Genomic DNA, 14,099 nt, shown 5'->3' with positions numbered 1-14,099 from the left:
AATTGTACGCCATGGATACAGCAAATGGACCAACATGTTATACAGGCTATAAAACTATTTTATCGTAAGAAGTTGCTCCAACAAATTATTGCGACTGATATTCCGCAAGCATTTAATGATATAACACTGAAGGACGTTGTTTTCTCTTAGAAAGAGGCTTGGCAAAATGCGGGTACTGGCTTAACTACAAAGTCTTGGAGTAAAATTTTGCTTTCAAATGTTGATGGTAGTGATGAAGAAGACGACATTTCGTTAGCGCGCTTAGTAAGACAAATTCGAGATTGAGAATCCGGAGAGATTCAAAATGATCTGGAAGAGATTTGAGAGTTAGGTAAAAAACTTGACCAGAACTCAACGAATCGAGAGATCGAAACATGGGTATCGAAAGCAATCAGCGACGCATTAACTGGAGCTGGTATATATATATAGATTTTTTTTTATTGTATATTCGTTAATCCGAAGAATTTAATAATCAGAATTGGACCTTACAATTAGGTGTTCGGACTAAAGAGGTTTCACTGTATAGAACCTTGTAAACCTTTGTTTTATTAACACTCCTTTAGTTTTTGTTATTGGACAGTGTCGTTAAGAAGCTGTGTGTGCATTAAAAAGATTTGCGTCCAATGCTGGCCTCTCTCTCTCTCTCTCTCTCTTTAGAAACTTGGGACACGCTTCTGCTTTAAATCGGTCATTTGTTTTCGCGCGACATTTTAACACGAAATGAGATTTTTACGACTTTCGTCGGAATTTTGTCGAGAACCGTACCCTTCCGTCCGAAATGGTTATATTTCGGATGAAAACCAGCACCGTATATAAACTTTACGACATTCCCCCCACCCCCCTCGTATCGTAAAATGAATCATTGTTTATTAACCCGCGAAACGGCGTCACTTAACGTTGATTTTACGACGCGCTTCATTGCGGCAAAAACGTTGTTTTACGGTCGCGCAGAAACCTTCGAAATTGTTTCGGTAAAATTGAGAAAAACAATTAAATCAAATGCGACGTGAACCCGCTCCAACTAGATTAGTATTAGAGGTGATTTGCAGAGAAACATCCACCTAGTAGACTTTTCCAAAGGATATACCGTTTTTACAACCTTTTACGGTTTTGACTTCGGAATGAGTTTATGACCCGCGTGTTGTAAAGCGGATTTTCCACTGCATGGTCTAATAATAATCGAGGAATCTCAGTGATGAAACTCTACACAAATCCGTCAGCTTTCGGCATTTGTATGCACGAAGTACCGTCTGAAACGTCTTTGTAGAATTGTGGATCTATTTAATGAGGTTTACAAGCGAGATAGGCCTGCATAAAAATTTAACAAAGAATACCGGATTATGTCGTAAAAACGGTATATCGTTCGGGGAACTCTACCAGACACCACAGTAAGTTTGAGGAAGATCATATTTGGGCTTCTTTTATGGCTGCTGCCATACATTTTTTGTCCAAGATTCACTCAAATCCAGCCCATTTTATATGTATTTTCACTTTTGTATGAAAAAGTTTTCGAAAAAAACGACTGCATGTAAAAAAAGATGTTTTTTTACAACTTCTTAATACACAAATAGTTGCTCAACTTTCAAAATGAAACAACATAGGCTACCACTGTCTTCAAACCTATTGTCGAGTCTGCCAGTTACAATTACAAGATTTTGAAGCGAATTTTAACATAATTACGTCATGAAACAGAAAAACAATTATTCTCGATGCTAATTAATCTTAACCAAGCGAGCACAGACGAAAATTTCCTATAGAAAGAATTAGATCAAACTACTCCGATTATTAGATTTATTTTATTTAACCCGGAATTTGCTTACAAAACCGTATATGAAATTTAGGAAAATATATCTATTTAGGTGTCTTTTTGTATTACCGACCCTGTCGTTTAATGTTATTAATATGTGCCCGTTGGATATGCGTTGCTTTCGTTAATAGATACCATATTAGTTAATTAGAAGTTGGTCTTGTAGAGGGCGCGGACAACAAAGAGCAGTAGAGCAGTCTTCTGTAAACGGTGTTACTCTAGTTCTAGTTTTTAATTCGGTGACGGGAAAGAAAATACTTACCACCAAAAATTCGTCAGCTTTGTGAGGTGCTGGGTAGTGCCGACGTTTAGCGATGTATATGTCATTAGATTAGCGCTTGAAGGACGTACACTGACTCCTTATCTGAAAATGAAAACAGACCATCGTTAACAAAAGGAAATATTTTTGTTTTATTTTTCTTTGCAGTGTTTAACAATTTGTTACTTTAATTTCATTGAATTTTTAATTTACAATTTACAATAGTTATCCATAGGACGAGGGGGCTGTTGGAGGGTTAGTCCAGCCCAACAAAAAATTCGCTAAATTTCAAGTCATTTTTTGCTAATTCGGAGAAAACTTCTGTAGTTAGATAATTAAGTTACTCTTTCAAATTTCTTGTGCTCGCGTAGTCTGATTCTTGACGACGAAAACGTTCCAAAACAATTTCGGTAGTGATAACACGTACCACAAAACCGAGAAACATTTTAATAAATTAATTTTGTGGGAGTTAATAGTAATTCCATACAACCATGAGATAACATAGCGGGCCTACTACTGTAAAAATTGAATCATTTGCGCGTGCGTCGCTCCCCAACTGTTTCTGCTATATTGCCGTAATTTTTGTGGAAAATTCATGCATTTTTATAAGAACGCAATATCCACCTCTGAAATGAGAACATAATTGGCAACCCCGAGGGATGTAATTACTGTTGTTTCAGAACAGTCTGTGCCCTGTGCCATCGTCGTTTTCATTTTTGGTATCAATATCTCCGTATCGCACTCACAAACTTGTATAATTTGTGTTTTCAACACTTAACTGAAAATTCAATAGGATTTCGACATATTTTGAGAAAATACTGCAGTACAAATACCGCATCCAAACATGGACGATCTGTCAGCGGCCATATTGTTTTTCGAAAGCCCCAAGGTCTTATGGGTCCAACGTCAGAATTTGCCATTAGAGCTGCCAAATTTTCCATAGTTGCTTTATGAGTTCCTGTACTGTCAGCACAGGCAGGGCCTCTGTATGTCTAGTAGTTATATGAATAATTAAAAGACGAATTTGGCTTGGAACTTCAGTCTCCGTTTCGAGCGCTCTTCCACCGACCAGGTAAAACTCGTTTACAATGATTTTCTTCAACGTTAATGCCTGCTGCTGGATAAAATATGTTTTTGAGTACCTTCGTCATAACCCGCTGCACAAAAACCCCTATCGGGTTACAACGTACGCCTGTCCCTTTGAGTGGAACACAAAAGGCTCGTTTTTATGGTTTTGTTGGCCTAGATTTACCTAAACCGAGCTCCCGCATGGTTTATTAAATAAAAATTAATCTCGCCCCCTTTTTTAACGGACGATTTCACAATGGACATGGTGTATTTATCATGGGTTGCTTGTTAATCGACCAACATGACGATTAAAACGGTCATCCGTTTTCGGAATGAACGTTTTCGAAGTATCCAACGCTTAAGATTTAACTTGAAAATTAGTCGATATGAGCATTTTCTAGCCAATTCAGGGAAGATCGATAATGAGATAGTAAGTCAAGCCATCCAAACAACAGCAGACCAGAACGAAATATGATTCAAATTTATTAATATAGAATGTATTAGGTTTGAGACAAATTTTTGAACTTTTTTAAAACCGTCCAGACATTTTCTGACCTAATATTAGACCACAAAAACGTAATAACATGAAAATGACGTCAGAGTCTGGTAGAACCTTTGTTAACCGTCTAACTAATATTAGGCCAAAAAATCGTAGTTTACACGAAAATGATGTCAGCAGACGTTTTTTCTACTCCCTTAATCGATCGGATTACTAACTACCCACGGATTTGGGGGCAATCGGATGTTTTCGAAAATAATATCCACGGCTTGAATTTTGACGTTTGTCAGTTCTCACTGTCATGTCGAACGTCACTGAGGGAATGTAATTGTTGTTTTGCAAAAATCAACTCACAAAGTACTAACGGTCGTAGAAAAAATATAGTATGCAACAGGTTTTATTTTATAAGACTTTACATTTTTATGTAAATCATTTTCTTACTTAATATTGGCTCGAAAATAGTATATTATGCAACAAGTGCGGTAAAACGGCATTTGACTCACTCACTCACTCGAAAACATCCGATTCCTCTCAAACCCGTGCGGTAAAATCCCGGAAATGTCCGAAGTGGCTCGGATTCGTCGGAAACGAAAGTAACATGGTAAAGTGACGCTTCCCGTAGGCTAGATCGGTGCGTAATTAGGTATTTTACAGACGGGAGTAGAAAAAATAAATAAATATGCGTCAGACGAGTACCTTGATGTTGAAAAAATATTCCGGGATATCATCCATTCCCTTGTTGAACTCTTACTGGAATCCTGCAAACGTGTCGCCAAGATCTCACTTGGCAGCTTCAATGCTCGCGCTCCGAAAACGCTATTATTATTACGTAAATAATACTGTTGAGATCCCTATCCAAAAAAACAACGCATAGGTACGCATTAAATTATATATTTGATTTGATTAACTAAATATAACGATGCGGTGGCATTTTTTCCATGTCATACCACATTTTTGCAAAATTACAAGAAGTAAATGTACTTATTACACAAGAAAACTGGTAATTGTACATCAGAAAATTACGCACTAAAAAAAATATATTAGACTGTAAATATTCTTAACCTTATCGTATTAGACAAAACACCAACCAAAATCAAAGCGATAAATTATGCAATATCGATTTTACTGATGTTAATAATTAATAGTTTCATTGTTGGGAACCAAAATGGTTTAGAAAAGAACAAAAACTAAATTTTCTGCTAGGACAGGCGTTTTATTGTGTAGACAATTTTTTCGAATAATTATGTATTATCCCCGATCTACAACTTTTATTCTTACTTGACATATATATTTATTTGTTTTAACATTTTATTTCAATTTCTTGGGTTTTATTTGTGATAAAATAATACATATAGGCACTGTCTTATTTTATTGTGTTGTCAATAATAAATATATTTTAGTGGACAATAAAATATACTTCGACATCGCAATTATCATTATAGAATAATTTCTGGTTTTGTATATTTTTTACACTGCGGTCTTCCAATTTTTTGTCAATATAAAACGTCGAGAAAATGCAAATGGCAAAAAAAGAACTTTCATAGTTGGACGAAAATTTTATTTCCGGTGAAAACTCGTTTATTATGCAGTCCGAATTAACGAAGAGGGCCCTCTTTCAGCGACCCTCGATGATAATAAAACTTTAATCGAGCGTCACCCGTGACGACTTCGCGAGAGTTTAAAAAAAAAAAAAGGTTGTCGAGGGCGGAAATTTTGCGATTGCGATGTCAACTGCAAATAAGTTGGACGTCCGCCTCCGAGTCGTCCTCTCTTCTGGAACGACTTAACGAGGATAGGACGAAATCATTGTCTTTTTTTTTTTGTTTTTCTCCGGAAGGTAATAATTTGAACTCGGACTTTTTGGGCAAATTTTTGTGTAGGTCCGCATTAAATGAGAACGGACTTTTAAAAAATGGCGACGAAAGTCTTTCTCCAATGACGTCATTAGACATTAATCTGCTCGGAACCTTAGATGAAGGTCTTGTCATTATGGAGTCACAATGAAACCTCTTCATGAAGGAAACTAACATTACCACTTGGCAATTTTTAATGTTTTATACAGGGTGTTCGGAAATTTGGAGGAAAGAGTCATCCTGGTAAAATAATGGTGGCGATATGCAATTTTGCTATGGAAGAGCAAATGGAAATACAGATCAAGCACGACGGCTTTATATTGAGGATTATCCCAACGTTCCATCTGCTAAAACATTCGTCAACATCCGCAGAAAGACTTGGTGAAAAAGGTTTATTCGAACCTGATAAAATGGATAAAGGGAGACCAAGGTATAAAAGAACCGCTGCATGAGAAGAATTACTCACATTAAAACTTGCCAATATGGTAAGTAAAATTTTGGCTTAAAGGACTACCTATGAACTAAAAATTGCAAATTTTTAGAGAGTTCTGTAGTTAGTAATATCAGTCTAAAGGGAATTTTATGTTATATGCGTCATCACAAATTTACAAAAAAAAAACACTTAATCTATAAATAGAATATTCAGAAACTGCAAGTTTTAAGGAAGATAATGTCAATTTTCTTATGCAACATTGCCGAGGATTTTTTTTTAGAAAAAGGCTCCGGGACACTTTTTTCTTTTACGACATAAAAGGTACACCTAACCTATAAAATAATATCCAGAATTTCCGCGTAAAGTTAGCATTATCAAGGATATATTTTTTTAAACCCTACGGGAATTTGTTCTTAAGACAAATTTATGACCAAAAAACTACATTTAATGTATTAGAAAAACCATCAAAAATTTACCAGATATTTTACACAAACCCAAGTTTTGGTTCAATTTTTAGAAACGTGTGGAAACCGTTAATATCGCGAACAAACGTGTAGAAAAATTAAAACCAAAATTTTGAAAATTGCTAAAGATTAGGGAAAGCGGCGATTAAAACACGTATATATACGCCCAAATCCAGATAGTTGCGTAATTTTTAATTTATTACATGCAATTGCTGCAAATGTACGGCCTTAACGTTATTATTAATGGCGGCCTATGTATAGTGGATGTTTGTAAAATGGCGTGACATCATTTTCTTCAACTCTATATATACATGCGGCCGCACCTTCTAAACCGAACGTGTAATGGCAAAACGTTGGGAAATGTGTTTTTACCCAATAATTACGGCTTTATTTTCATCAAATGCGGACGGCGATTATTTTTGCTTGTCTCGGAAAAACGGCTTCCTAGTTAGGCGATTTTAACGTGTTCCAATTCAAACTTAATGCCATTACTGCCTGGCTACCGGTTAAAAGCAATTTAAAACGTCGAGTTATGGTAATTGAACGAGAACGAATTATTGGTTTTGAATATTCCAGCGGGGTCGGGGGGTAATTCGTAGCCCACACCCTACTCAACGTTTGTCAATATTTTAGAATTTTAAAAATTGAAATAACAAATACATTTCTTGTTGAAGAAAAGGGTAAACTCGATTAACAAATGAAATAATTACTCCGAAAATATAAAAATCACTTGTCGTTATAATAATAATAATAAAAATAAATAATAAAAATTTTACATCCCGTAATCCTTGGTGAAATTTAGTTTCATTATTAACTATCACCTTGGTAAGGAATATTTCTTCCCTGATAAGATATTTCTAACAATTACCAAAAACAAAAAATATTACAAGGGCACAAAAAAAAAACATGTAAACAAACCTCAGCAAAAAGAGTGTCTGTTTTTTAATAACTGAAAATTGTATTTCAACGTTTGGTTTCGATCTGAGGGTTCAATTTTAGGTCGCATTTTTTCCTTGTCACAGGGGTGACCGTAGCGCTCCTACATCGGCAAATAAAGACGATTTAGAAATAACGCCCCTAAAAAAATTACAAAAAGGTCATTTTCCGGTGTGCGATTCGAGGATCGGTTTCCTGCATTCCTTTTCGGGGTGCTTCATCTCACGCCCAATCTCGGAGCCTCAATCAGAGCCTAACTAGGTCAAGTGGATAATATAAGCTTAGACGGCAGCAAAGTTACGAGAGTTTGAAAGGTAGCAACTTTCGAGGAGGCGTTGGGGTAAAAACCTAATTAACATAAAGAGTTTTAGTTAGTCGAGGGAGGAATGGTAAATTTTTCGACGCCCTTACCCCCACCCCCACCACCCATCACTTCATTCCGCTTAATTGGAGACCGTAACCCGAGCTGTGTCATTTTATAAGCTATTAAAAGGAAGTTAAATTTATAAATTAAATGGAGCGATAAATTCCTGCTTTCGAATTGTTCTGGGGCTCATTTAATGTAGCTACAAAAAAAAATGCTTTGAGCCAAGCCTATAGTTAAAATTTTTTGTAATTTTGTAATAAAATAATAAATCCAAAACCTTTTCTCAGGCCATTTTATCAACGCCTATAAAGTACCTCCTCACTCTCCCTAAATCATTTGTTAGCTTCGGCCCGCTTTATGGCGCCAGGTGTTTTTCTTCGACGAGTTACAGGGGAAATTACATATACAGTCCACCAAAACACCGGCGAGTTTGCATACGTGGCGTATACAAATAGCCGGAATGATAAAAGTTAAATATTTCAAATATGTCACTGAACGGTGTGGTCCCATTGATGGCGTATCTCCCTTATTAATAAAACTAGCGTGTTCAGGCTTTTATGAAATGAAAAGTGGCGGAAATGTTAATGTCATAGCTAGCTTGAGTTTTTAGGTATAGGGTTTTTTAAAATTTAGCACTTTTAGACACGCTTCGCAGCTCGGAAATGGGTAAAGTTATCAAAAAGATGAAAACTGATCTGACTTTTTTACGTAGGATCCGATGACGATCAGTTTTCTCCTGAAACTAATAAACTTGTGTTTTTTTTTATTGAACACTGTATTTTCTTTAATAAGTTTCCTTTAAGCTTTCAAGAATTATATAACATATTAGAGGTATAGACGTTTACGCAAATAACATAAATTATTACAAAAAATCAAAATACACCTGTGCGCAATATTAAATACGCATTGATAATCCTCCCCTGTTGTCACCCAGAGCAGAAAACAGAAATTAAAATAATAATTACGAAGTGTCTGTGAATTTTTTTTTTTAATTATTGTATCAATATTAGTTCAAAGATATTTTAAGAAGATAGATACGTGAGCATTTAAATTTTCTGTAGGCTTCAGAAAGAAGTTATAATGAAAAGTTTATCAAAAAGAACCGCGAAATAAGCTAAATTTCACCTTGTATCGATTCCGCTTCTCAAGTGCAGCGACAGAGGGGCGAGGAAAGAAGTACGAGGTTAGCGCCAAAATTTCCCGGCCTGACATAGGTGCAGAACCAGTATCACGATAAAACTTTGTCTTCTTTTAAATATATATTTAAAAAAAAAATGAAGTTTTGCGTGAAATAGTTTTTTATTTTAAACAAGACGTGTCCGAAAAAATGTTGCAAATAGAGCAGTAATAAAGTTTTTGACAAAAAAAAGGTTAGCACCTAAAATTATTAAAGAAAGGTTGGATGGTGTGTACGGCCAAAGTTCTCCTTCGTATTCTGTAGTGAAAGAATGGGCAAAACAATTTCGAATGGGGCAGAAGTCCCTTGAAGATGATTCAAGAACTGGTCGACCGTTGGAGGTCATAACGGAAGATATTGTTGCGATTGTGGAAGAAGTGGTATTGAGTGATCGACGTTCAAAGGTCAAGGAAATCTCAGAAATTACTAAGCTTTCTGATACAGTGTTCTTCGAATCCTGCATGATCATATACGTATGCATAAGGTTAGTGCAAGATGGGTCCCTAAAAACCTTTCGGCTATTCACAAACAACGGCGTGTCGAGTGTGCGCGGTCTTTTTTGGAACTCTGTGGGTCCGAACCGAAGCATGTTATAGAAACTATTGTGACGGGAGATGAAACTATGGTTCTCTATTATAACCCTCTGGGTGGTGTCGTAAGGGTGAAGCACCTCCAAGAAAATTCAGAGTCTGCTAGTCAACAAAAAAGGTGATGGCCACGATCTTTTGGGATTGTGAAGGAATTTTTTTGATAGATTTTAAAGAAAGTAATACTACTGTCAATGGTAAACATTACGCAACATTATTACATAAATAGCGAGACTGTATACGTGTCACGATAATGCACCTGTCCATACTGCTGGTGTTGCACAAGCTGCACAAGAGTGTGGGTTCCAACAGATAGATCATCCTCCTTATAATCGGCGGTTTAACGACGAAGTTGAGTTAAAAGAGGTTGTTTTCGCTCATTTTGCAGACAAACCAAAAGAATATTTTTTTAAAGGGATTGAGTGTAAGATAAGAGATGTAATAAGTGTACTGAAGTTAAGGGGGGTTATATTGAAAAATAATAAAAAAATGTTACTCTACTTTGTTTCTTTCATATTCAGGCCGGGAAATTTTGACGCGGCCCTCGTAGGTAGTGGCCTCGAGTGATGGATGCAACTTATATATAATTCTGTGGATGCTGTGATTTTATCTACACATTTGAATGTTTAACTTTGGGGTAATTCACACTTTGTAAAAGAATAGCGACGCAGAAATACTTTTTTTTTTCTTCATTCATCAACCCGGTGTTACGACAATGCAAAAGGAACGGGAAATCCGCATTGAAAATAGAACCGAAAATTCGTTCGTCAGTTAATCACTTTATTTTTAAAGGCCCCGAAAACGCGGCAAACACTAAGGAGAAGGATGTTGTGCATTTTCTCGGTCCAAATTACGAACGAATTCATCGCGCCGCGCAAAAATAACAAAAACTTCCAGCAAGTTACTTTATCACGTCCGTTAACTCGGCGGTAGTCGTGCCAACTCTCGGTGCTGGCGCTGTCACATTTTTGCCTCCCCCGTGCCCCCGTGAAATATATTACACGGTCCTTGGCTCGTCGTGTTCGAAATTCGCCCGCCGGAAAAGTTAAATTTTCGAATGCCGAACGGGCATCCGCTTCGAAGGACCAGATGTTGTGCGATCGCATCGCTACGCGAGTTTTGAGGGACCGTCGATGATTTTAGTTTATTTGCTTAAAAGTCGTCGTTTCTCTATGCGTAGTTAGTGTAAGTGAAATGACGAACTTTGGAGACTGAAATTTAATAGAAGTTTGAGAATTATGCAGAATTGTCGGTGGAGGCAACTCGTTTGAGCATATTTGCCCTGATTAATGCGACAATTTCTTCGCTATAGAGGGAATTAAAAGCATGCGCTGCTAATAAGTTGGAGTATATTTATTATAAAATGGTTAAATTATAGAGAAGAGAAACCTTTGATGAGAAGTTATATCTGCTGGCTTGGCAACACCGCATGGCCATTGAAGGTTGGAAATCCACATTAAGAAAAAAAATTAGAATATACAAATTTCCAACACTAATTTATTATGATATCCCAGTGAATAGGAAGAGTTTTAAATTAAACAATTACAGACATAAGAATGCATAAGTCCTATTTTTAATTAATATTAGAGTTTCATGCAATAGTTGTACGCTATAGTAAAGTAGATCTAAATGAACTCTTACGTTTTAAGAGTACAAATCAAAATACTTTAAAATTTCATTAATCGACATAATTTTCACTGGCTGATTTTTCTAAATAAATTCCGACAACTCTTTCTAAACTTCTGAGTGTTCCGGTGCGGTCATTTAACAGAACTAGTCTTTGAAATAGCAACGAAAGAATGGTTGGATTTGCCATGACTCGTTGCGAAGGCAGAAGGGTGATAAAGGTGGGTCCATTAAAGGTGATAAGTAAATAAAGCAACTTTTCCATAGATCTAGTCTACCTGTTCTGTTCTCTTTTACTAATAAAAAATAACCCTCTCCATCCTGGAGGGAACCGGATAAGTATAGAACCGGGGGCGGTCTAAGAAACAACATACTTCATGTGCCCCGAGAGCTTTCTTTCTGAAGGTGGCATCACACAAAACTCAGGTAGAGATCAAGATAAAGGTAATACGAGCTTTCGATGGGCGTTCGGGAACTTTCTAACAAGCCGCAGCGCAGAAATCAGTTTTCGATGCATGCACTGCATCCGCGATCTTTTGCCTTTTTGTTTCCTAAATTGGTTTTACAAATGCGATTTGTATCCGCCGAGATACTACTTTTGTAGAGAGACCAGGATCCGTTTTTTCCCTTTTTATTATTCAGTTGATTTTCCGGTGCGATTTTTTTATACTCCCTACTACCTTCGTCACTTATTTTATTTACTTCCGAATTGCCAAATTACCAAGTGTACTGAGGAAGACGAATCGAGTACTGCGATCTGAATTCGCCTTAAATAACTTCAAAGAACATTTTATTATTATTCCTGCAAATTTATCGAGTCTCATTATTAGATTAGATCATTAGATCATTAGATCATGGCAATAAACAAAACTCTCTCGTAACAATTTTGTCAAAGAAGTAATGTTTTTATATTGTATTGTTATAATTATTAAAATTTTCCGTCCACTGACATCTCGAAAATTGAACAATAACATCGAAGCGCTACAACATTTTTTTTCTACTCCCGTCTCTAAAACACCTATCCAATCTAGCGTGCGGGAAACGTCGCTTTACCACGTCAGTTTTCTTTCCCACGAATCCGAGTCACTTCGGACATTTCCGGGATTTTACCGCACGGATTTGGGAGCAATCGGATGTTTTCGCTTTGAATTTTGACGTTTGTCAATTCTGACGGTTTATGTCAGTCAATGTATTCGTGTTGTTTTGCGAAAACTAACGGTCGTAGAAAAAGTATAGTATGCAACACGTTCGGTAGACTTTGTAACACACTCGTTTATTAAAAACTCGTGAGTAAAAATGCCGTTTACCGCACTTGTTGCATAATATACTATTTTTTAATTGGCCGAAAGTCGTTTTGCGTAAGAAAAGTGACTGATTCTATGTTTTTGTCAACTATTATAAACTTGAATTACTGTAAAAGTGGGGTTAGACACCCGATTGTATCTATTTACATCCGGCGCCTCAGCCACTGCGTATAAAGTGTTCTAGATACCCTGTTTCCAGAGCAAGTTCCGCCTCCCAGTGTGGTCCTTAATCAGCTAGAATAAATAGTGTGTCAGCAAACAAAATCCGGATTAGTTTTCTCGGGGTGGTATTGCTTTGTGCAGTTTAGAGGAGGAATTATGTTGACACGACGAATTGTTTGAATTATCGAACTGTTTACTTGATGCCTTAGAATTCCGTTTTAGCAATTTCAACGGTACTGATTTTATTGGAGGCAGTTTAGTTTTGTTTTCTTTTCCCTTAGTTAAAATTAAAAATTGTTAGTTATGTGGTGCCACAGATGACAAAAATGTCAAAATGTAGGTATTGTTAGGAATATGTTTTATTCGTATATCTGGAGTAACCTTTAAAAGAAGTAGTATCATGTCTTTGCTATTTAAAAAATACCTAATATTGCCAACATGCGACCTAATGTGGGCAGCTTTAAAAAACACTAGTATTCATAGTCGAGCGCCAGCCGCCCGCTGGTTGCAGATTTCCTGAAAATGTTCATTCTTATTTCATAGTCGAGCGCCCTCCGAATGACGCCTGCGCAGAACGGTGTTTTGATGTTCTAAGCTCTCGCCGGCGGGCGATTGGATAAGTTTATTTTGTTCGTTTCATAGTCGAATTTCGAGGAAAGAACACATGCGCTGTTTAAGCTGAACCGATTGTCTTTCGCCGGGCGACTGGAGCATGTCCCGACATTCTCCGGGCGACTCGCCAGTTGAATTTAAGAGCATAGACTTGCTATAACTATTATGGAAAACCTTTATAATATTGTCCGACTAAATGCAGAAATCGACGAAAATGATGACATTAATTTAAGAATGCCTAAAAGATATATTAGAGATATGCAAAACCCAGTTCAATTTTACAATGATTTCGAATTTAAACGTCGATACAGATTCAGTAAAAATGTAGTTATGGAACATTTAATTAAATTAGTGGAACCAGAACTATTAAAAGTTAACCAGCGTGGTTTACCAGTTTCGCCTTTAATAGCAGTGTTATGCACATTACGATTTTATGCATCTGGAAGTTTTCAGGTAAAGTATTTACTAATATCTATTTTCACTTTTTCTTTCTGTTTTTATTTCTGTACAGTAAATATATCTAAATAAATGTATTTTTTTAATTGTATTAATATTTAATTTTTGCAGCTTACTTGTGGGGATCTTGGAGGAATCACACAGTCAACTGTGAGTAGAATAGTAAAACAAATTTCAACAATATTTGCAGCTCAAAGTCGTAATTCTATTAAGATGCCCACAACACATGCAGAAGAACAACATATATATGAACAATTTTGCCAGATTGCGCACTTTCCTGAGGTAGTTGGCTGTATAGACTGTACGCACATACCAATCAAGAATCCTGGTGGTTTGGTTGCAGAATTATACCGAAATAGAAAACGTACATTCAGTATAAACGTTCAAGTTGTTGCTGGACCATCTATGAAAATTATGGACATTGTTGCAAGGTGGCCTGGAAGGGAACATGACAGCATGATTTTTAATAATAGTTCATTAAAAGCCAGA

General features: G+C 36.5%; 1 protein-coding gene across 5 annotated transcripts in view; it reads right to left on the bottom strand.

Moving 5' to 3' along the window:
- LOC132706028 (uncharacterized) overlaps window positions 1–14,099 on the bottom strand; it is a 228,274-nt gene that overhangs the window by 59,547 nt on the left and 154,628 nt on the right. For all 5 annotated transcript variants that reach the window (XM_060677077.1, XM_060677076.1, XM_060677080.1 and 2 more), the window contains one exon: window positions 2,070–2,171. The gene's annotated coding sequence lies outside the window, so the exon portion shown is untranslated. The remainder of the gene's footprint in view (window positions 1–2,069; window positions 2,172–14,099) is intronic.

This window comes from Cylas formicarius, unplaced genomic scaffold (genome assembly GCF_029955315.1).
Source record: "Cylas formicarius isolate icCylForm1 unplaced genomic scaffold, icCylForm1.1 PGA_scaffold_8__14_contigs__length_24414737, whole genome shotgun sequence".
In the NCBI taxonomy this organism is placed as follows: Eukaryota; Metazoa; Arthropoda; class Insecta; order Coleoptera; family Brentidae; genus Cylas; species Cylas formicarius.
This window is presented reverse-complemented; position numbering and strand designations above follow the sequence as displayed.